Source organism: Crocuta crocuta, unplaced genomic scaffold (genome assembly GCF_008692635.1).
Source record: "Crocuta crocuta isolate KB4526 unplaced genomic scaffold, BGI_CrCroc_1.0 scaffold170, whole genome shotgun sequence".
Taxonomy (NCBI): domain Eukaryota; kingdom Metazoa; phylum Chordata; class Mammalia; order Carnivora; family Hyaenidae; genus Crocuta; species Crocuta crocuta.
The window spans coordinates 3,106,361-3,122,132 of NW_027527853.1; the positions used below are offsets into that span (position 1 = coordinate 3,106,361).

At 47.5% G+C, this 15,772-nt stretch overlaps 1 protein-coding gene across 1 annotated transcript in view; it reads left to right on the forward strand.

The window, feature by feature from the left end:
* Positions 1–15,772, forward strand: part of TLL2 (tolloid like 2) — a 124,009-nt gene that overhangs the window by 5,914 nt on the left and 102,323 nt on the right. The gene's annotated exons all lie outside the window — the stretch shown is intronic.

The following is a 15,772-nucleotide window of genomic DNA, read 5'->3' on the forward strand; positions in this document are numbered from 1 at the left end:
GGGTCGGGGGGTGGGGGGGCAAGGAGGGGGGCGCCGTGGCCAGTGGCCCCACTCTTTAGCTCCCTGGAGACCTCTGGTAGCCTCAGTTCATTGGGGACCGTAATTATAAGAGGTCTCGGATGATTTGTGGGAAAATTCTCTGCAAATGGAAAAATGAGGTGGTCCTGTAATTATTCGTATTGTTACTACAGCGGCTGTGGGCTAGGCTGGGGGTCGGATAGGTCAGAACTGAGTGAAGTCTGGGGAAGACCAGGTTACTAGGAGGCTGCACCACCGAAGGGATGTGAGACCTGAGAATCTCTGAAGGTTGAAGATCAAACCAAGCTTGAGGGGCTAGTCTTACCCTGCAAGAATACTCCTCTGGAATAACCACCTATTGCTGTACCTGGTGGGGCCTCTGAGTTAGGAAGGTGGCAGAAGTGTTGGTTCCTGGGTCATTTGAAAGCATATCAGCAGGTAACATGCCCCTACCGAGGTCTCTCAGTTCCTTCTCGGACCCAGCTCATGACCAGGGGGAAGGGGCTCCGGAGCTCCGGTGGAGTGGTGGTGGTCTTGCCCTGAAATGAGGGAGACACTGAGGCTGTGAAAATGGGATGGAGGCTATAGGGGCTGAATCAACCATCCCCTAGACCTGTCAGATCCTGGACTCCACTGGATGTGTGCTGGGGGCTCTGGGAGGCAATGTGGGCATCTGGGGCCTGGACTGGGGAAGCCATCAGACTGTTCAGGAAGGTACTGAGCACTCTGGCATGCTGGGTATTGGTCTAGGTGCTGCAAATCCGGGTGAAAGAGACATGGGTCTGTCTGTGAGAGCCCCCAGCTCCCGGTCTCAGCCTTGTGGAATAACCCTAAGGCAGGTTTGCCTCTTTGGGGCCTCATTTTTCTCCAATAGTTTTGTAGAAAATGCCAGATAACCAAGGCATGCGTGTTCTGTGGGATGGGATGGACAGGCAGGGCTGGAAAGAAGAGGATCTTAGGAGCTCGGTTTCAGCCAGCTCCAGCATGTTCCACAGCCGTCCTTGATCTTCGCTTCGCCTTGGCCTCTCCTTAAGTTGTACTCATTCTAAAAGTGGCCAGAAGAGGGCGATGGCAAGGGAGACCTGGGGAAAAGGTCACATCTCTGGCTGTCCATGCTCCTGGAAGTTCCCTGAGCTAGGAAAAGCCTTCTGGAAGGATAAAAAGCAGTTCATCAGGGTATTGAGACTTCAATAAAAGGACATGGCTCTCAGCTCCAGGGGGATCACTGCATTTCCCGGGTCCACGTTTAAACCCAATGTTTAGGGGCAGCCTCTCACCCTATCCCAGTCAAATCCTAACTTCCTGACTCCTCTGCCAAGAAGCGGGGCTTCAGGGCTTTGAACCTAAAACATCTCCCACCTGTCCATTCTAGAGGGGGGTCCCCACTATGCTGCAGACACAGAGTGCAGAGAGGAGAGTCTTGGATCTGGTCCTGTCCTCTCAGGAGCTGGGTTAACCTCAAACAATTCCCCTGCTCTTTGGGCCTCAGTTGCTCATCTACAGGAGAAGGTGGTTAGACTTGTTAGGGTTGCAAATGGACAGGCCCAGGGAGCTGGTTCTCTTGGTCCACGGCAGCTGTCCTGCCCTGTGCCCACTTCATGCCTTGTGAGCGTTTGAATTTCTGCCCCTGGTTCCTTCCTACTCTGTGTTCTGTGGTTCTGTGACCTTTGCTTCCAGCTCGGTCTCTCAGAGGCTGAGCAAACTGGTAAGTGTTTCACCATTAGCATTTTACTATTTTCCATTTCACCGCTTTTAACATTTTTAAAACAATTTATACCATTTACCATTTTGCCATTTACGATTTTTTTCATTTCCTTACAAGCAGTGTGACCTTGGGCAAGACAGGTAATTTCTCTGTGCCTTATTGTCCTCGTTTATAAATGAGGATGATTCTTAATGGATTAAAATGCTTAAAACAGGGGCGCCTGGGTGGCTTAGTCGGTTAAGCGTCCGACTTTCGCTTAGGTCATGATCTCGCGGTTCGTGGGTTCGAGCCCCGCGTCGGGCTCTGTGCTGACTGCCAGCTCAGAGCCTGGAGCCTGTTTCTGAGTCTGTATCTCCCTCTCTCTCTGACCCTCCCCTGCTCATGCTGTCTCTCTCTCTCCTAGAAATAAATAAAAATATTTTTAAAAAAAATAAAAAAATAAAAAAAAATGCTTAAAACAGTGCCTGTTATACAGTTAGAGTCTTTTAAAAAAATTTTTTTAATGTTTATTTTTAAGAGAGAGACAGAGCGCAAGTGGGGGAGGGGGCAGCGAGAGAGGGAGACACAGAATCGGAAGCAGGCTCCAGGCTCTGAGCTGTCTACACAGAGCCCAATGCGGGGCTCAAACTCATGAACTGTGAGAAGTCAGACACTCAACTGACTGACCCACCCAGATGTCTCTATATTTAGATTTTTTACAGACAGGTTTTTTAGAGACTTGTTGAAAGAACATCTTCATGTGGATCTTCAAAGGAAGTTTGAAACTGTAACATTTAACTTTACAAAGAAACAATGTACTTAATGCTGTAAAAAGGGGTGTTTTCAAGCAGGTGCCCCTGGAGTGGGAGTGAGGGTGTGCAGCCCCCCTGGCATGGGCTAGGGAGGTACACTGGTCTTTCTGGGCATGGTCTCTGGTCTCTGCCTGGCTCTGCCATTTTGTTTTTCATCTTAAACTATAAGTGGGGCCAAGGGTTCAAATGACATTGACATCCTCCCAACCACCACACCTCTGAGAACCTTTGCAAAGCATCTTAGGGTTTCCCTGCCTGTTTGCTCTCACCTACAATTCTTTTTTTTTTTTTTTAATATTTTTATTTATTTCTAGGAGAAAGAGAGACAGCGTGAGCAGGGGAGGGTCAGAGAGAGAGGGAGTCACAGACTCTGAAACAGGCTCCAGGCTCTGAGCTGGCAGTCAGCACAGAGCCCGACGCGGGGCTCGAACCCACGAACCACGAGATGATGACCTAAGCGAAAGTCGGACGCTTAACTGACTAAGCCACCCAGGCGCCCCTCACCTACAATTCTTTAGCTGGATTCAGAACCAGAAGGCCTGGGTCCTTTTTGCTGTTACTCTCTGTGTGGCCTTGAGCAAGTCACTTTACCTCGCTGTGCCTCAGTCTTCTCATCTGCAAGATGGGGATGGGAATAAACCACTTGCCTTGTAGAGCAGACTTGAGGCTACTTGTAGCTGGATTCCTCAGACAAGGACTTGTGTGTTGATAGTTCATTTGGGAGGTGATCCCAAGAAGCAGGAAGAGTAGAACAAGGAAGGAGAAAATCAATGAAGGGAGTAAAAATCAAGGTAACTGATGTTGTTGATGGAGTCTTGTACCCACCAGGACCTCTGCAAAGCTTCCATAAAGTCTCCTAGAGTTTCCTGCTCATACAATAGGCATTGGAGCATTTCTCCAAAGGCTGCTGTCCCTCATTTTTGCTCCCTGTTCCTTTGATTCCTGTGTAAAAAAAACCACTGAAACTCAGTGGTATAGAACAACCACCATTTTATTGTTTTGGTGATTCTGTGGATCAGGAGTTTGGAAAGGGCACTGCAGAGGTGATTTGTCTCTGCACCACAGTGTCTGAACCTCCACTGGGAGCACTTACAGGTTAGTGGTGGGGAAGGGGGTGACTTGGCTGGTGGCTAGAATTATGGGGCCTCGTTCAGTCACAGCCGGCTATCACCTGGGGCCTCCGTGGGACTGTGGCCAGAACACCTACAAGCAGTCTCTCCATGTGGACTAGTGAGGCTTCCTCACAGCATGGCAGCTTGGTTCTAAGTGCACGCATCCCAGGAGAACCAGACGGACACTGTATCGCCTCATGTGACCTTGCCCCAAGGGCCGCCTATTGTCATTTCTACCATGGTCACAAGCCTTCACAGATTCAAGGGGAAGGGACATAGACCCACCTCTCCATGGGAGGAGTATCAAAGTCACGTTGTTAGAAGAGCACGTGAAATGGGTGGGGGTGGGGAGTTGTCACAGCCAGTTTGGGAAAATAGGACCTGCCATGCTCCTCAGGCATGAACTTCCCAATACAGCCAGCCTTCATCTGTGTGTGCTAGTGTCGTGGTCGCATAGATTCAAATTCTTAAGCAGAAAAGTGGGGACACATGCAGCAATGCATGGAGCTGCCTCGAGTCAAGCTGAGGGTCTGTGGCTCAGATCACCAGAATCATCTCCACGACACTCAAATGACGGGGAAAGTGCTTTGTAAACTGTAAAGTGCCGTATAGACTTTTGGATTTATTGAACCCAAAGAAACTGGCTGGCAGCCAGCTTTACTTTTCAGCTGGTGGCTTGATAAATCCCAGGGCCTGCCTCACTGCTCCATGTTCACATAGGATAAAATGTCTATTCCTACGTAAATAAATGTAGTCAGTGGCTTCTGATGGCTTGTGGCTGAGGAGCCAGTGGTGAGGCTTCCGGTCTGGGAGCTACGCTTTCCTCAGGAGGAAGCTCGCATTCCCTCCCTGCACTTTCAGACCTCACTTCTGCTTGGAGTGTGAGACCCTAGTCTACCTCGTCTTCTTCTCCCAGACACAGCGGCTGTACCAATCGGGCCCTGGTGTTTGGGGCCACCCAGATCCCTCGAGGGCAGTATGCTCTGGGGCAGCTGTTGCCAGAGGCCCTCGCATTACTGATGCAGGCTAGAATGTCATAGTCTGTGAGGCCAGGGACTTTGGTCTGCTTTAGTCCCTACTGTAAGTCCAGCGCCTCGAGCAGTGCCTGGCACATTGTAGGTGCTCATTTGCAGAATGAGGGAATGATGATTTTGGCCCTATGCCTGGTCTACAGCAGAAGGGACCTCCAAGCTCACTGTCAGCCTGGGAAGTAGTGAAGCAGACCCGGCCCCGTGGGCTGCTGCCCTCCTAAAGTGCTCAGGGAGGGGTTGGGGGATCATGGGGTCCTGGGAAGTGCCCCCCTCTGGAGTTTCCATCCTTCATGGCAGAGCCAGGTGCCCTGGCTTCTTAAGCACAGTTGTGAGGTTTCCACAGTGCCTCCTGGGGGCCTGTCTCCCTGGCAGACCCTGTTCCTGCCGCCCTGGCACCCCGCTCTCTCCTGCCAGAACCCCACCCCCATGGGCCGCTCTTAGGGGAGGACATCTGGCAGTTTTACAACTTGATTTCCATTCCTATTTGTCATGGTCCCCTTTTATCAGCAGGTGCTGATTTGATGGCAGGAAAATATTTCAGGGCTGTACTGAAATGAAAGTTTAGTTTCCCACATGTCCAGGCAGGAGCAGTATCTAGCTTATCTCTAATACTTGACTCCCCGAAGCGCACTGGGGCAGTGCCAGAGGTGGTGAAGAGCATAAGCCCTGACACCTGACAGACCTGGATTCAAATCTGCTGCCTACACAGGGCTTTGTGATCCTGATTAAGCTACTTAACTTCTCTGTGCCTCCGTTTCCTCACTTGGAAAGAACCTCTAATAGTCACTATTTGGGTTTGCTACAAGGATTAAATGATTCAGTGTTTATCAAGTGCTTGCCTTCTGGTATGGACAGGTGTTCAGTGTTTGGTGTGTTCATTATTAGAGCACAGAGCAGTACTCATAACTGCTTTTTGAGTTCTTTTGTTGACATGCTATAGAGGAATTTGAATTTTTGTAATAAATGAACCATTTATTTCATGCGGTGTAGTCAGTGATTCTTAAATTCAGACCTTATCAACACTGGTAAACAGTGTCTCCTAAGTAATTGAAGGGTGAATGTTATGGTATGCGAATTCTACCTCAATAAAGATTTCTTTAAAAAGTAAGTGAAGGTTCGCCAGTCAGAGTGGCTAAAATGAGCAAATCAGAGAACTCTAGATGCTGGCGAGGATGTGGAGAAACGGGCACCCTCCTACACTGTTGGTGGGAATGTAAACTGGTGCAGCCCCTCTGGAAAACNAGCCAGGGCAGTGCTGGGGGAGGAAACACACTGTCTTGAGTAACTGTCAAGAGACACAGCATCTCAATGAAGTAGGCAGAGAGAGTGTGGCTATTGGATGCCCAACAGAACCCAGAGGTCCCAACGGTGGCTGGGACTCTTACTGGGGCGAGCAGCATCTGGGAGAGGGGAGGCCAAGAAGGGGAACACACTGGCCCCTTTTGGATGATCATGTTCAAGAGCTGAGCGGTAGTAAGAACGCCACCCTGCTGATCTTTAACCCAGCCTCAGGCATAGACAGGAAGCTGTGTCAGCTCCCATTCTGCATAGGGAGAAGCCGTGCATCATGTCCAGACCTTCCATGGTCCTGTGACTTCTGACGTTGTCTTTGTAGACAGAGCTCAAGTTCTCCAGACAGAGAAGTCCTCAGTGGTATCATCCAAGGTGGATCCCCAACTCTGACATTAGTGGAACCCATTGTTTTCTTCTTTGTCCTTGTCAGTGATCACTGTGGCACACCCTCTTCTGGGAATGGCATATGTCTCACATATGCCATTTAATCCTCTGTCCAGTGAGACAGAGAGGAGGGGCAGGGCAGTAGTTGAACCCCAGAGCCATTCACAGCAGCCCCAGATCTGCAGGGCCCCCACCAAGCACAGGGTCATGGCCTGGGCAGAGGGATCCAAGCGTCCAGCTCAGAGCTGGGCATGGCCTCCTCAGCAAGAAGATGCTGCTGGTGGAAGCTGGCTGTCAACAGGTCAGCAGCACTTAGCAGCACCTCTGGTGGTCAGTTTGGGACCTTCCCCTTCTCACCGCTTCTCCAGCAGCTCTTAGGACACTAACCTGCCGGGGCAGGCTGCTCCCAGCCTGTTGGTTCTGAACCCAGGCTTTGGAGACTGACTTAGGTTTTCCTTCTCACCTCTGTCACGTAATCGCTGTGAGACCTTGGGCAAGTCTCATGGCTTAAAGCCTTGTTTTCCTTGTCTCTGTAATGTGGTGAATAGAAACTCCTACTCTTCTGCAGGCTTGTTGCTATAAGAAAGGCACTCGATACTGTGCTTAGCACATGGAATCATTCAATAAGTGTGAAATATTACAGTAGTTTTGTGGTCCGTGAAGAACCTGCCATATGCAAAAAGTGTGTGGATTAAATCAGGTTGTGTGAACAACACCACCTTCCAGGCTAGGAGAGAGCAGAGTCTAGAGATAAAGTGTCCTGGCTATACCACTTCGTGGCTGGGGGACCCTAAGCAACCTTCCTGAGTCCTCTGGAACCCAGTTTCCTTGTCTATAAGCTGTGGATATTAATATCTACCACATAGAGTTATTAGGAAGATTACATGAGTTCATACAGACAAAGCCTTAGGATAGTGCCTGGAACATGGTAAATACTCAGTAAATATTACTGTCTTTATTACTGTCATCCCACATAAACTTAACAAGGTTTCCAAATGGTAGGAAACCAAGTATTTGAACAACTGATGCCAGATGATGAGGTTTCCAGAGCTTTTATGTTTCCTGATGACGCTGATGCTGATCGTTCCTCTATATCCAAAATCCTTGGTCTGAAAACAATTCTGGCATGAAGGTCATTGGCTTCCTTGATGTTAGGAGTGGGGCGTGGTTTCAGGCCCTGCAAGCCAACCAGGTGTCTAGGCCCCACTGAGAAGCCAGCCCCTGACTATATTTAGAGATTTGTGAGCGTATTGGGCTAGAGCCCCCATTCAGCCAATGGCTCCCCCTAGCCACTCTTCTTTCTAGTAGTATTCATTCTTCCAGGTTTTAAATAGCAAGCAGGATTTGGGACCACATCACACTTGATGTTGGTGCAGTCCTTCTGCCATGGACACCTAGTCAAGCAACCTGAATAGAGGATGTAACTTCATTGATCCTAACCTTTTTTGCCTTCTTACCCTTTGCCATGGTTTTCAAGAGAAGAACTACAATTATATTAATCCTCACAGTGGTTACAACATTGCCTTAGAGCTTTGGACCATCCATACCTGATGGTTTTCAAAGCTCTTTTTCTTCTCCTCTCTTCATTAGTCTTTCAAACAGCCAGGAGATGATCTGAGCACTCACAGAAGATGGTCTAGGCTCTTATGATCCTGTGGACATTGGGAGATGTGGTCTGGTTGCTACACAGTGGGAGAGGTTGGGCTGAAGCCTACATGGAACATTGAACTTGTATGCAGTGGGGCAAGGGCCTCCCACCCCTGTTGTCTTCTCTAAGCACATGGCCTCTCCAAACCTGGAGCCACTCCCCTTCTTCTGTACCCTTTCACACAGTCAACAAACACCTCTGTACTGACAGGTCTAAAGGTCACATTGGTAAACTTGTCCTCCAGAGCACCAGAGCCCACCACCATCTCCTTACCTTTTTCTCTACCCTTGGCTAGGATTCCAATAAGGATGAGACAGTTCTGGCCTTCAAAATATTTAGTCCCAAAGCACAAGGGAGGGTGATACAAAGTGTTGAAAGGCATTTGTCCTTCTCTGTTCCTCATCCCTTTCCCTGAAGGCCTGAGGCAGTGCATGGTGTCAGGTCAGTTGAAGATGATGGGTCCAGCCACTCTCCTCACCCCAGAGGGAGAAGACTTAGATGGCCCATGTTTCCCAAGGAGGCTCTTGGTGAGTGGCCATCTGGGTCATGGAGCAGGTCAGTGAAACATCATGTTTCAGAGACTGTTTTTGGCATCAGTCAACCCATGTCATGATGCCTACCTCTGTCCTCACTACTTGTGTGGTTTTGACTAAGTTCTTTACCTCTCTGATCCTCAGCTTCCTCACTTGGAAAATGGGGATAATATGAAAACCCATCATGTAGGTTTGTTTGAGAATTAAATGAGGTGGCGAACAGAAGTGTTTTGCGAGCAGTTCTTATCAGTTCTTCTCCTTGCTATGATTACTATTACTCCTGTTACTGTTCCCCATTTAAGAATTTCCCCAGAAGTGACAATCTCTCCGTGGCCTGTGTAGGCTTATCTCTCCCTCTCAGGGTTGCAGAGAGTTCTCTTGGGATCCATAGCATGTGGCGAGTGATAATTTATTGCTCCACAGCTCGCTTGCTCTCATCCATGCAGCAGAGAGAGGATGACAGATAAACCAAATGCATATAAGTAGGTTTCTCATGGTATCCTCTTAGCCTGCTCATAATACAGTTCTGCCTGGATGCAAACATAGCAACAAGAACTGAGCTTTCCTGCTGATTGGTTACAGACCTATCTATGATCACGCCACCCTCTAACCACTTCTGTCAATTACCAATAAATATTCTCAAGCTCGCCTGCACAAGCACTTGAGTGTTGACGTTCAGACCTGAGTCCTTGCCCGCTCCACCAGCTGGGCCACTTATCTCCTGGTTCATCCTGCAATTTGCACCAAGCCTCCTCCCCTTCCTTCCACCTGGGTTACCGGCCTTGAGCTGATGTGAGTCCTGTGTGAGCCAGTTTCCCACAAAAGCAGGCCACCTTCACCCTAATGCCTTTTCATGTTCCTGGGTCAGTTCTCCTCCCCACTGAGCTGGTACTGGTTTCCCATCCTCTCACCCTGGACTCAGATGCTCCCTGGGGGCTGGGCCCTATGGCGGCAGGTACCATGTGATCCCAGAGTCCACACAAGTGCTTCACCCAGAAGCCTTGGCACCATCCTGGATGCCTGTCTCTCCCTTCCTCTCTCACGCGATCCAACCCAAGTCCTGCTAATACCCTCCCCTCCATCTCCATTGCCACCTTCTGGTCTAAGGTGGGCTTCCAGCTGGGCTGCTGCAGTGGTGCCTGTTGCCCCACTTACTTCCTGCAGTCTCTCTTCCACATTGTAGGTGGAGTGACCTTTTTGAAAGTCATGTTTGATCATGTTTACAAAATCAGATCTGCTGATGACCCTCAGCTTACATATCATTCCCCCCACCCCTGACCCTCCAAGGGCTTCCCAGGCCCTGATCTCAATCTGGTGTCCTCTCTTAAATCTCTTGTATCACCTTTGGTTCCCTGCATCCTTTTACCATCCTTTACTGGGTACGGCCATTGGTGTGATTATTTGCTCATCGTCCATCTGCATATGAGACAATGAGCTTTAAGGCATAGAAATTAGATTTGTTTTGTTCCCTGTCATCAGTGCAGTGCCTGGCACATGGTGAGTGCTCAGACAGTATTTGCCAAATGAGAATCTGGGCAAATGAGATACTATAGAGATTTGGAAAAGGTAGCAATCACCATAAGGAAAATCTAGGAAGGCTTCCTCCTGGTGGTGGTGGGGGTGGGAGGGTGGTAAGTCCTGATCTTGGCCTAGAAGGATGCCTGGGATTTGAAGGAGCTGGGGTACAGGGGAAGGCACATCAGGTAGAACAAACTGAGTCCAGCAAGGAAGCAAGAACAATTTTGATGTATCTGGAGCTGGGTGATTACTCCGGTTTACTGTTCAGAGTAGTAGAGATAAGACTGAAAGAAGCTTGGAACAGTGAATGTCAAGCTGAGACATTTGAGGCATCTCCCTTAAGAAATGGGGAGCTACTGATTTTTTTTTTTTTGAGCAGAGAACTAGTACAATGAAGACATATATGCTTAGGATCTGTAGAAGCAGGAACTAGGAGGATAATCAGGAGCTCTAGGCTAGGAGAAGGAGGACCGGCCTTGGACTGTGGCCTCAGGAATGGAAAGGACAGGAAGATGGGAGGGAGATTGAGGTCTGTGTGAGGGAGAGGCCCCAAGTTGAGCTGTATCTCAAAATCAGAGTTGACACATGAATGAGTTCATCAAGGCATGCTCAGTAAACATCGGGGTGTCCTTGAAATGCGCAGGAAAGGGAGTTGTTTTTTTTTTTTTAATGTTTTATTTATTTCTAGGAGAGAGAGAGACAGCGTGAGCAGGGGAGGGTCAGAGAGAGAGGGAGTCACAGACTGAAACAGGCTCCAGGCTCTGAGCTGGCAGTCAGCACAGAGCCCGACGCGGGGCTCGAACCCACGAACCGCGAGATCATGACCTAAGCGAAAGTTGGACGCTTAACTGACTAAGCCACCCAGGCGCCCCGGGAGTTTTTTTTTTTTTTTTAACATAAAACAGTTTTCTTAATTCCACAGCTAATACACATCCACTGGAGAACATTTAGAAAACATAAAGAGCAAGGAAGAGTAAAAATTTCCAGTAACTCGGCCTGGAAGTAATTAACATTTTGTTGTATATTCTTCCAAAAAAAATTTTACCATGTTTGTTTACATTTGTTTTTTCTTTAAATGCTGTACATACTGCTTTGAACCTGCTGATATTTCATTTTCTTTTAGTACCATGAACTGCTTTCCGTGATAAAAAGCTGCTTCTGTAATACATGTACTTATACAATGTCAATACCAATTGTTCTGTACATCACTGTATAGATGCATCATAATTTGTTTCATCAATCCCCTTTTGTTGGACATAGAGATTTTCCTCACTCTTTTCTTCTGCTCTTATAAACAGTGATGCTGGAGTCATCCTTGTTTCTAGGTTTTTATGTACATTTAACATGATTTCTTTAGAAAAAATCCCTACATATAGAATTGCTGAGGCAAAACTGTTGATGCTTTTAGAGCTTCTGGTTCTTCTTTTCAAATTGTCCTTCAAAATTTTTTTTATTCCTTTGAGCTTCCATTAAGGTTAACCTTCTATATCCTAGTTTTAAAAATCTTTACTGGTTCGATAAGAGAAAAATAATTTGCTCTTTCTCCAATTTGCAGTTGTATTGTAATTGTATTTCCTTTTCAAATGATTTTGAACATTGAAACAATTTATTATTACCCTTCCTATTTCTTTTGCTATGTGTATTTCCTGTTTATGCTGTGTTTATTTCCTGTTTTTTTTCTTCTTACTTCTTTTCTTCTATTCATGCTCATTTTTCTAACTGGATGGTCATTTTTTAACATTTTGTAGAAACGTAAATTTTAGGGATTTCAACCTTTTATCTGTCATGTTTGCCACAAATAATTTTGGGGGAGAAGATTTGTAAAAAGCAGAAAGTTTATTCTGTACCACATCATTCCCTTTTTCCATGGTGATGATTGCATGGCTGTACCATTTAAGATTTTGGGTTTGCTGGTAGTGGAGCCACATGAATTGGCTATGTCCATCAAGGTCCAGTTGGGAGACTAAAATCATACAGTAATTTGAGAAGTAATTCAAAAATGTAATATAAAGGATTATGAACTAGCCAAAGGGAAGTGGCTAGTGGAGAACTCTAAGGAGAACAGAACCAGCAGACATGGGGAGTAATTATTACTAGGGAAGGAGTGAACTTGAGAGAAGCTGCCCCCTCCCCCAACCCACCCAGACTAAATTTCTAGAGAGAATGTGGCCATGGCCCAGTGGAAGTTCACCGAGGTGCTACAGGAAAAGACTGATGAGTGAAGAATCGCCCATTGGAGTCCAGGCAAAACTCTGAAGGGTGAGCATGAGTGGGTTCCCTGAACACCGCTGGCAGCCACTCCGTAGGAACAAGAAAGATGAGACCCCCAGAACCAGGAAGAAAAATCTCTTCCTCTTGCACTATCCCTTTAGTGCCCTCTACTGATACAGCCTAGTGTCAGGCCAGCTGGCAAAGGAGGAATGTTTCCAGGATGCAGCTCCAGTATCACAAAGCAGGAGAAAAAAGGGTAGATTCAGAGCTGAGAGACAATACGTTGGTAGCTGGAACATTGGTTAAACAAGCTAGAAGTTTCTTTGTCACATCAAAGTCTGGAGATTCTTCAGTGCAGGGCGAATATGGCTTCTGCTCCAGGAAATCTTCCAGGATGCAGTCTTCTTACAGCTTCCCCTCCATTCTCTCAAGGTTGAGGCCCTTGTCCTCTTGGCTCAAGATGGTAGCCAGAGCTCAAACCATCACACACACAGTCTAGACATGGAAGACATGGAAAAGACAAAGGGACAAAGGATGTAGGAGAAGTTTCCCAGGAGATGCCATTTGCCACTTTGGCTTTATCTTATTGGTCATGGGGCCACAGATAACTATATGGAGTCTGGGGGATGTTTCTTCTGGAAGGCCTGGAACTGAAGAGCAGAGGTTCTATTATTATGGAAAAAGTGAGAAAAGGTATTGGTGGACAATAAGCAATTTCTGCCACAATAGACTAAACTTGCTGGACCTTTAGGAAGAAAATTTAGTCAAAACGATGATAAGCTCATTTCCATTAATGAACATTAAGGTCTTAGAGTAATACCTGGTAGAATGTTAGAGCTGGAAGGAACCATTGGAATTATTTATTCTAAGTTTTTCACGTTTCCTGTGAGAAGCCTGAGGGCCCAGGAGGGGCAGTAACTTGTCCAAGGTCACATGGACAGCTATGGGCAGCTGTGGCCTGGAGGTGGGTGCCAGGTTTATCCTCTGCCCAGCATATCTTTCTTTTCACTCTCTGCACTACTAAGGGTCTTCAGGGGGCCTTTGTCTTCAGACTGAGTCCTGCATAATTGCACTGGTAACTTGTGGCTCTGTGCAAGATCATTCCACAGTGGAGATATTAGGGCTTATGAGATATGCCTGGTCCTGGAATCAGGCACATAAGATGCAAAATTATAGCCCAAGAAGCTCTGGCTTTTAGGACTTAAACTGCACCCTTCTGTCCAATACTGAGTGGAGGCTTGTGAGCTCAGGCTGTGGGAACACAGCAAGTGTGAGAGAGCAGTGGGTCATATTCTGCTGGAATTAAGCAGTGAAAAGTGTTCTCTTAGGCCAAAGTAGCCAATCACCTTACTAGTCGGAATGCCACCATCCTGTTTAGCTATGGCAGTAACATAACAAAAGGATTTTCTTAGCACAGCGATGTGAGGCAGGGTCCCAAGCAGGAAACAGACTTTACCCCAGATGTTTCAATTGAAGAGACCTTCCTGAAGAGACTACTTACAGAGGCAGAGTTAAGGGACAAAGAAGAGCATGAAGCACCAGAGGCCACCCAGCCACCCCTGTGGCTGAAGGGACAGGGAGGGAGCAATGTTGTAGGAGCTGGAGCCAAGCAGGAGGGGAGGTGGCCAAGGGATGCACCTGCTATGAGAGACAGCACCAAAGGAGGGGGAGAAATGAGAAGAAAGGCTTGTGTCTCGCTCCTTTTCTATCTCATCTGCCAGGGTTCCTCCTGCTGGAGTACTATGAGCAGCCAGAGAACAGGGGGCCGTGGAGGATGCAGTCCATAGGATCAGCCTTCCCGGGCACAGAGCAGGGCAGAGAGGGTGCAGAGTAAGTATAGAAAGAATAACTTTAATCACAGATCAGGCCTTGCTGCAGATATTCTTTTACATGGATGGGAGTATTTTCAGTATCTTTAAAACATACATTTGTAAATGACCAATGTGTGGCACTATGATGCCACTCCTCTCCCAAGCCAGAGAAAGACATGGCTCATGGATCATGGCACTCTTTTCTATGGATCCAAGAAGTCACCTCACAGGGCGCAAAGAAACCTCACCAATTGAGTGGGTGTGGTGCATGAGATGAAACCTATTTTGAGCTATAAAACTTAAATAACCTTGCAAGGATGCCCCTACCTGCCTGCTCTTGCCAATCTAGTGGATAATTCTTCTTTCTGGGAAATAGCTGCATGGATATTTCTTAAGCCCAAGTGAATCCTGCTTGGAAAGCCAAGATGTAGCATGTCTCTGATACGTAGCTTGGCTCCATATTGTGATGGAGATGAAGAGGCGGGGCAGGAGGCCACATCTGCTCAGCAAGGCGGCCACCAGACCAGACACCAGGCTGACTCCCTTGGCTCATCGGTAAAACAGGATGGTGCCAACCAAGGAGGAAGGCAGGGCCGGCATTCAGAATCAGCTTTCAGAACCCAGTTGCTCTGCCGTAGCCAGCTGTATGTGGTGCTCTCCTCGGTCCTGACAGATCTTTAACTTGGAGAGTCCTATGGATTCTAAGGCCTTGCTGTGTTTCTGGTGTGCACTCTCAAACTACTGAGTTCAGGCTGTAAGTGGCTCTGAATAGGAAACCCTTAGCTAGAACAAAGGAATAATAGGTTATGAACATTGCCAGCATGGTATAGGGTGTCGATGACAAATAGGTCCCAGCTCATGTGCCATTTCTATGAATTTGTGGTGGCCTTCTGCAGCACCGTGTTGGGATGGACTTAGAGGCAGTGTCCAGGTTCTATAGACAGGACAGCTGTGGGATATCGCCCTGGGTGGAGGGGAGCACATGCCTGCCTCGAATTTGCCATCCCTGGTGTAGGGAAAGAGCACCTATTTCAAGTCAGCAGACATGGCTTCTGGATGTGGTATTTTGAGCATGTCATTTAACCTTCCTGGACCTCAGTTTCCTCACAAGGAAAAGAAGGACACTGCTTAGATGACTTTCTCCAGCTTAGGAATTCCATGAGTCAGACTAGTTTTTTAAAGAATGTGAAACTTGCAACAGATCTGATCCAATTAAAAGATTTCCAGCTCCCCACTCCTTTCTGTCATATGTTGAGTAACTAAGCGATCTGTCCCTGGTGAGGGCCATTTCCCCAGGCTGGAGCAGCTGGAGACCCTGAGACAGGAGGCCTCTCATACTAAACAGACCCTTCTCTTTAATCTCAACCAAAAGATCCAGGAGGCGTGATTCACATCTCGCCCCGTTTCCTCTCCTCTGTCCTCCGAGAGCCCGAACCTCTCCCCTCGTGCTCTGCAAATGCGCCTGAATGCAGAGTCCTGAAATTTAGGTTCATGGTTTCAAAGTTCATGGTCCTGAGAATAAACAAAAAAACTATTGTGGTTGCATAGAGCTGTGGACCCCATTAACACCGCCCCATGAATATTTATAGCGTGAAACTACAAAAGAACATAGAGGCCATATTGTATTTCCTAGAACTTTCTTTCCATGGGGTCCTTTCTCTGTGGGTCACTTTAATGTAAGCTTTGCTTATTTAGTTGCACACTTTAAGCCGATTAA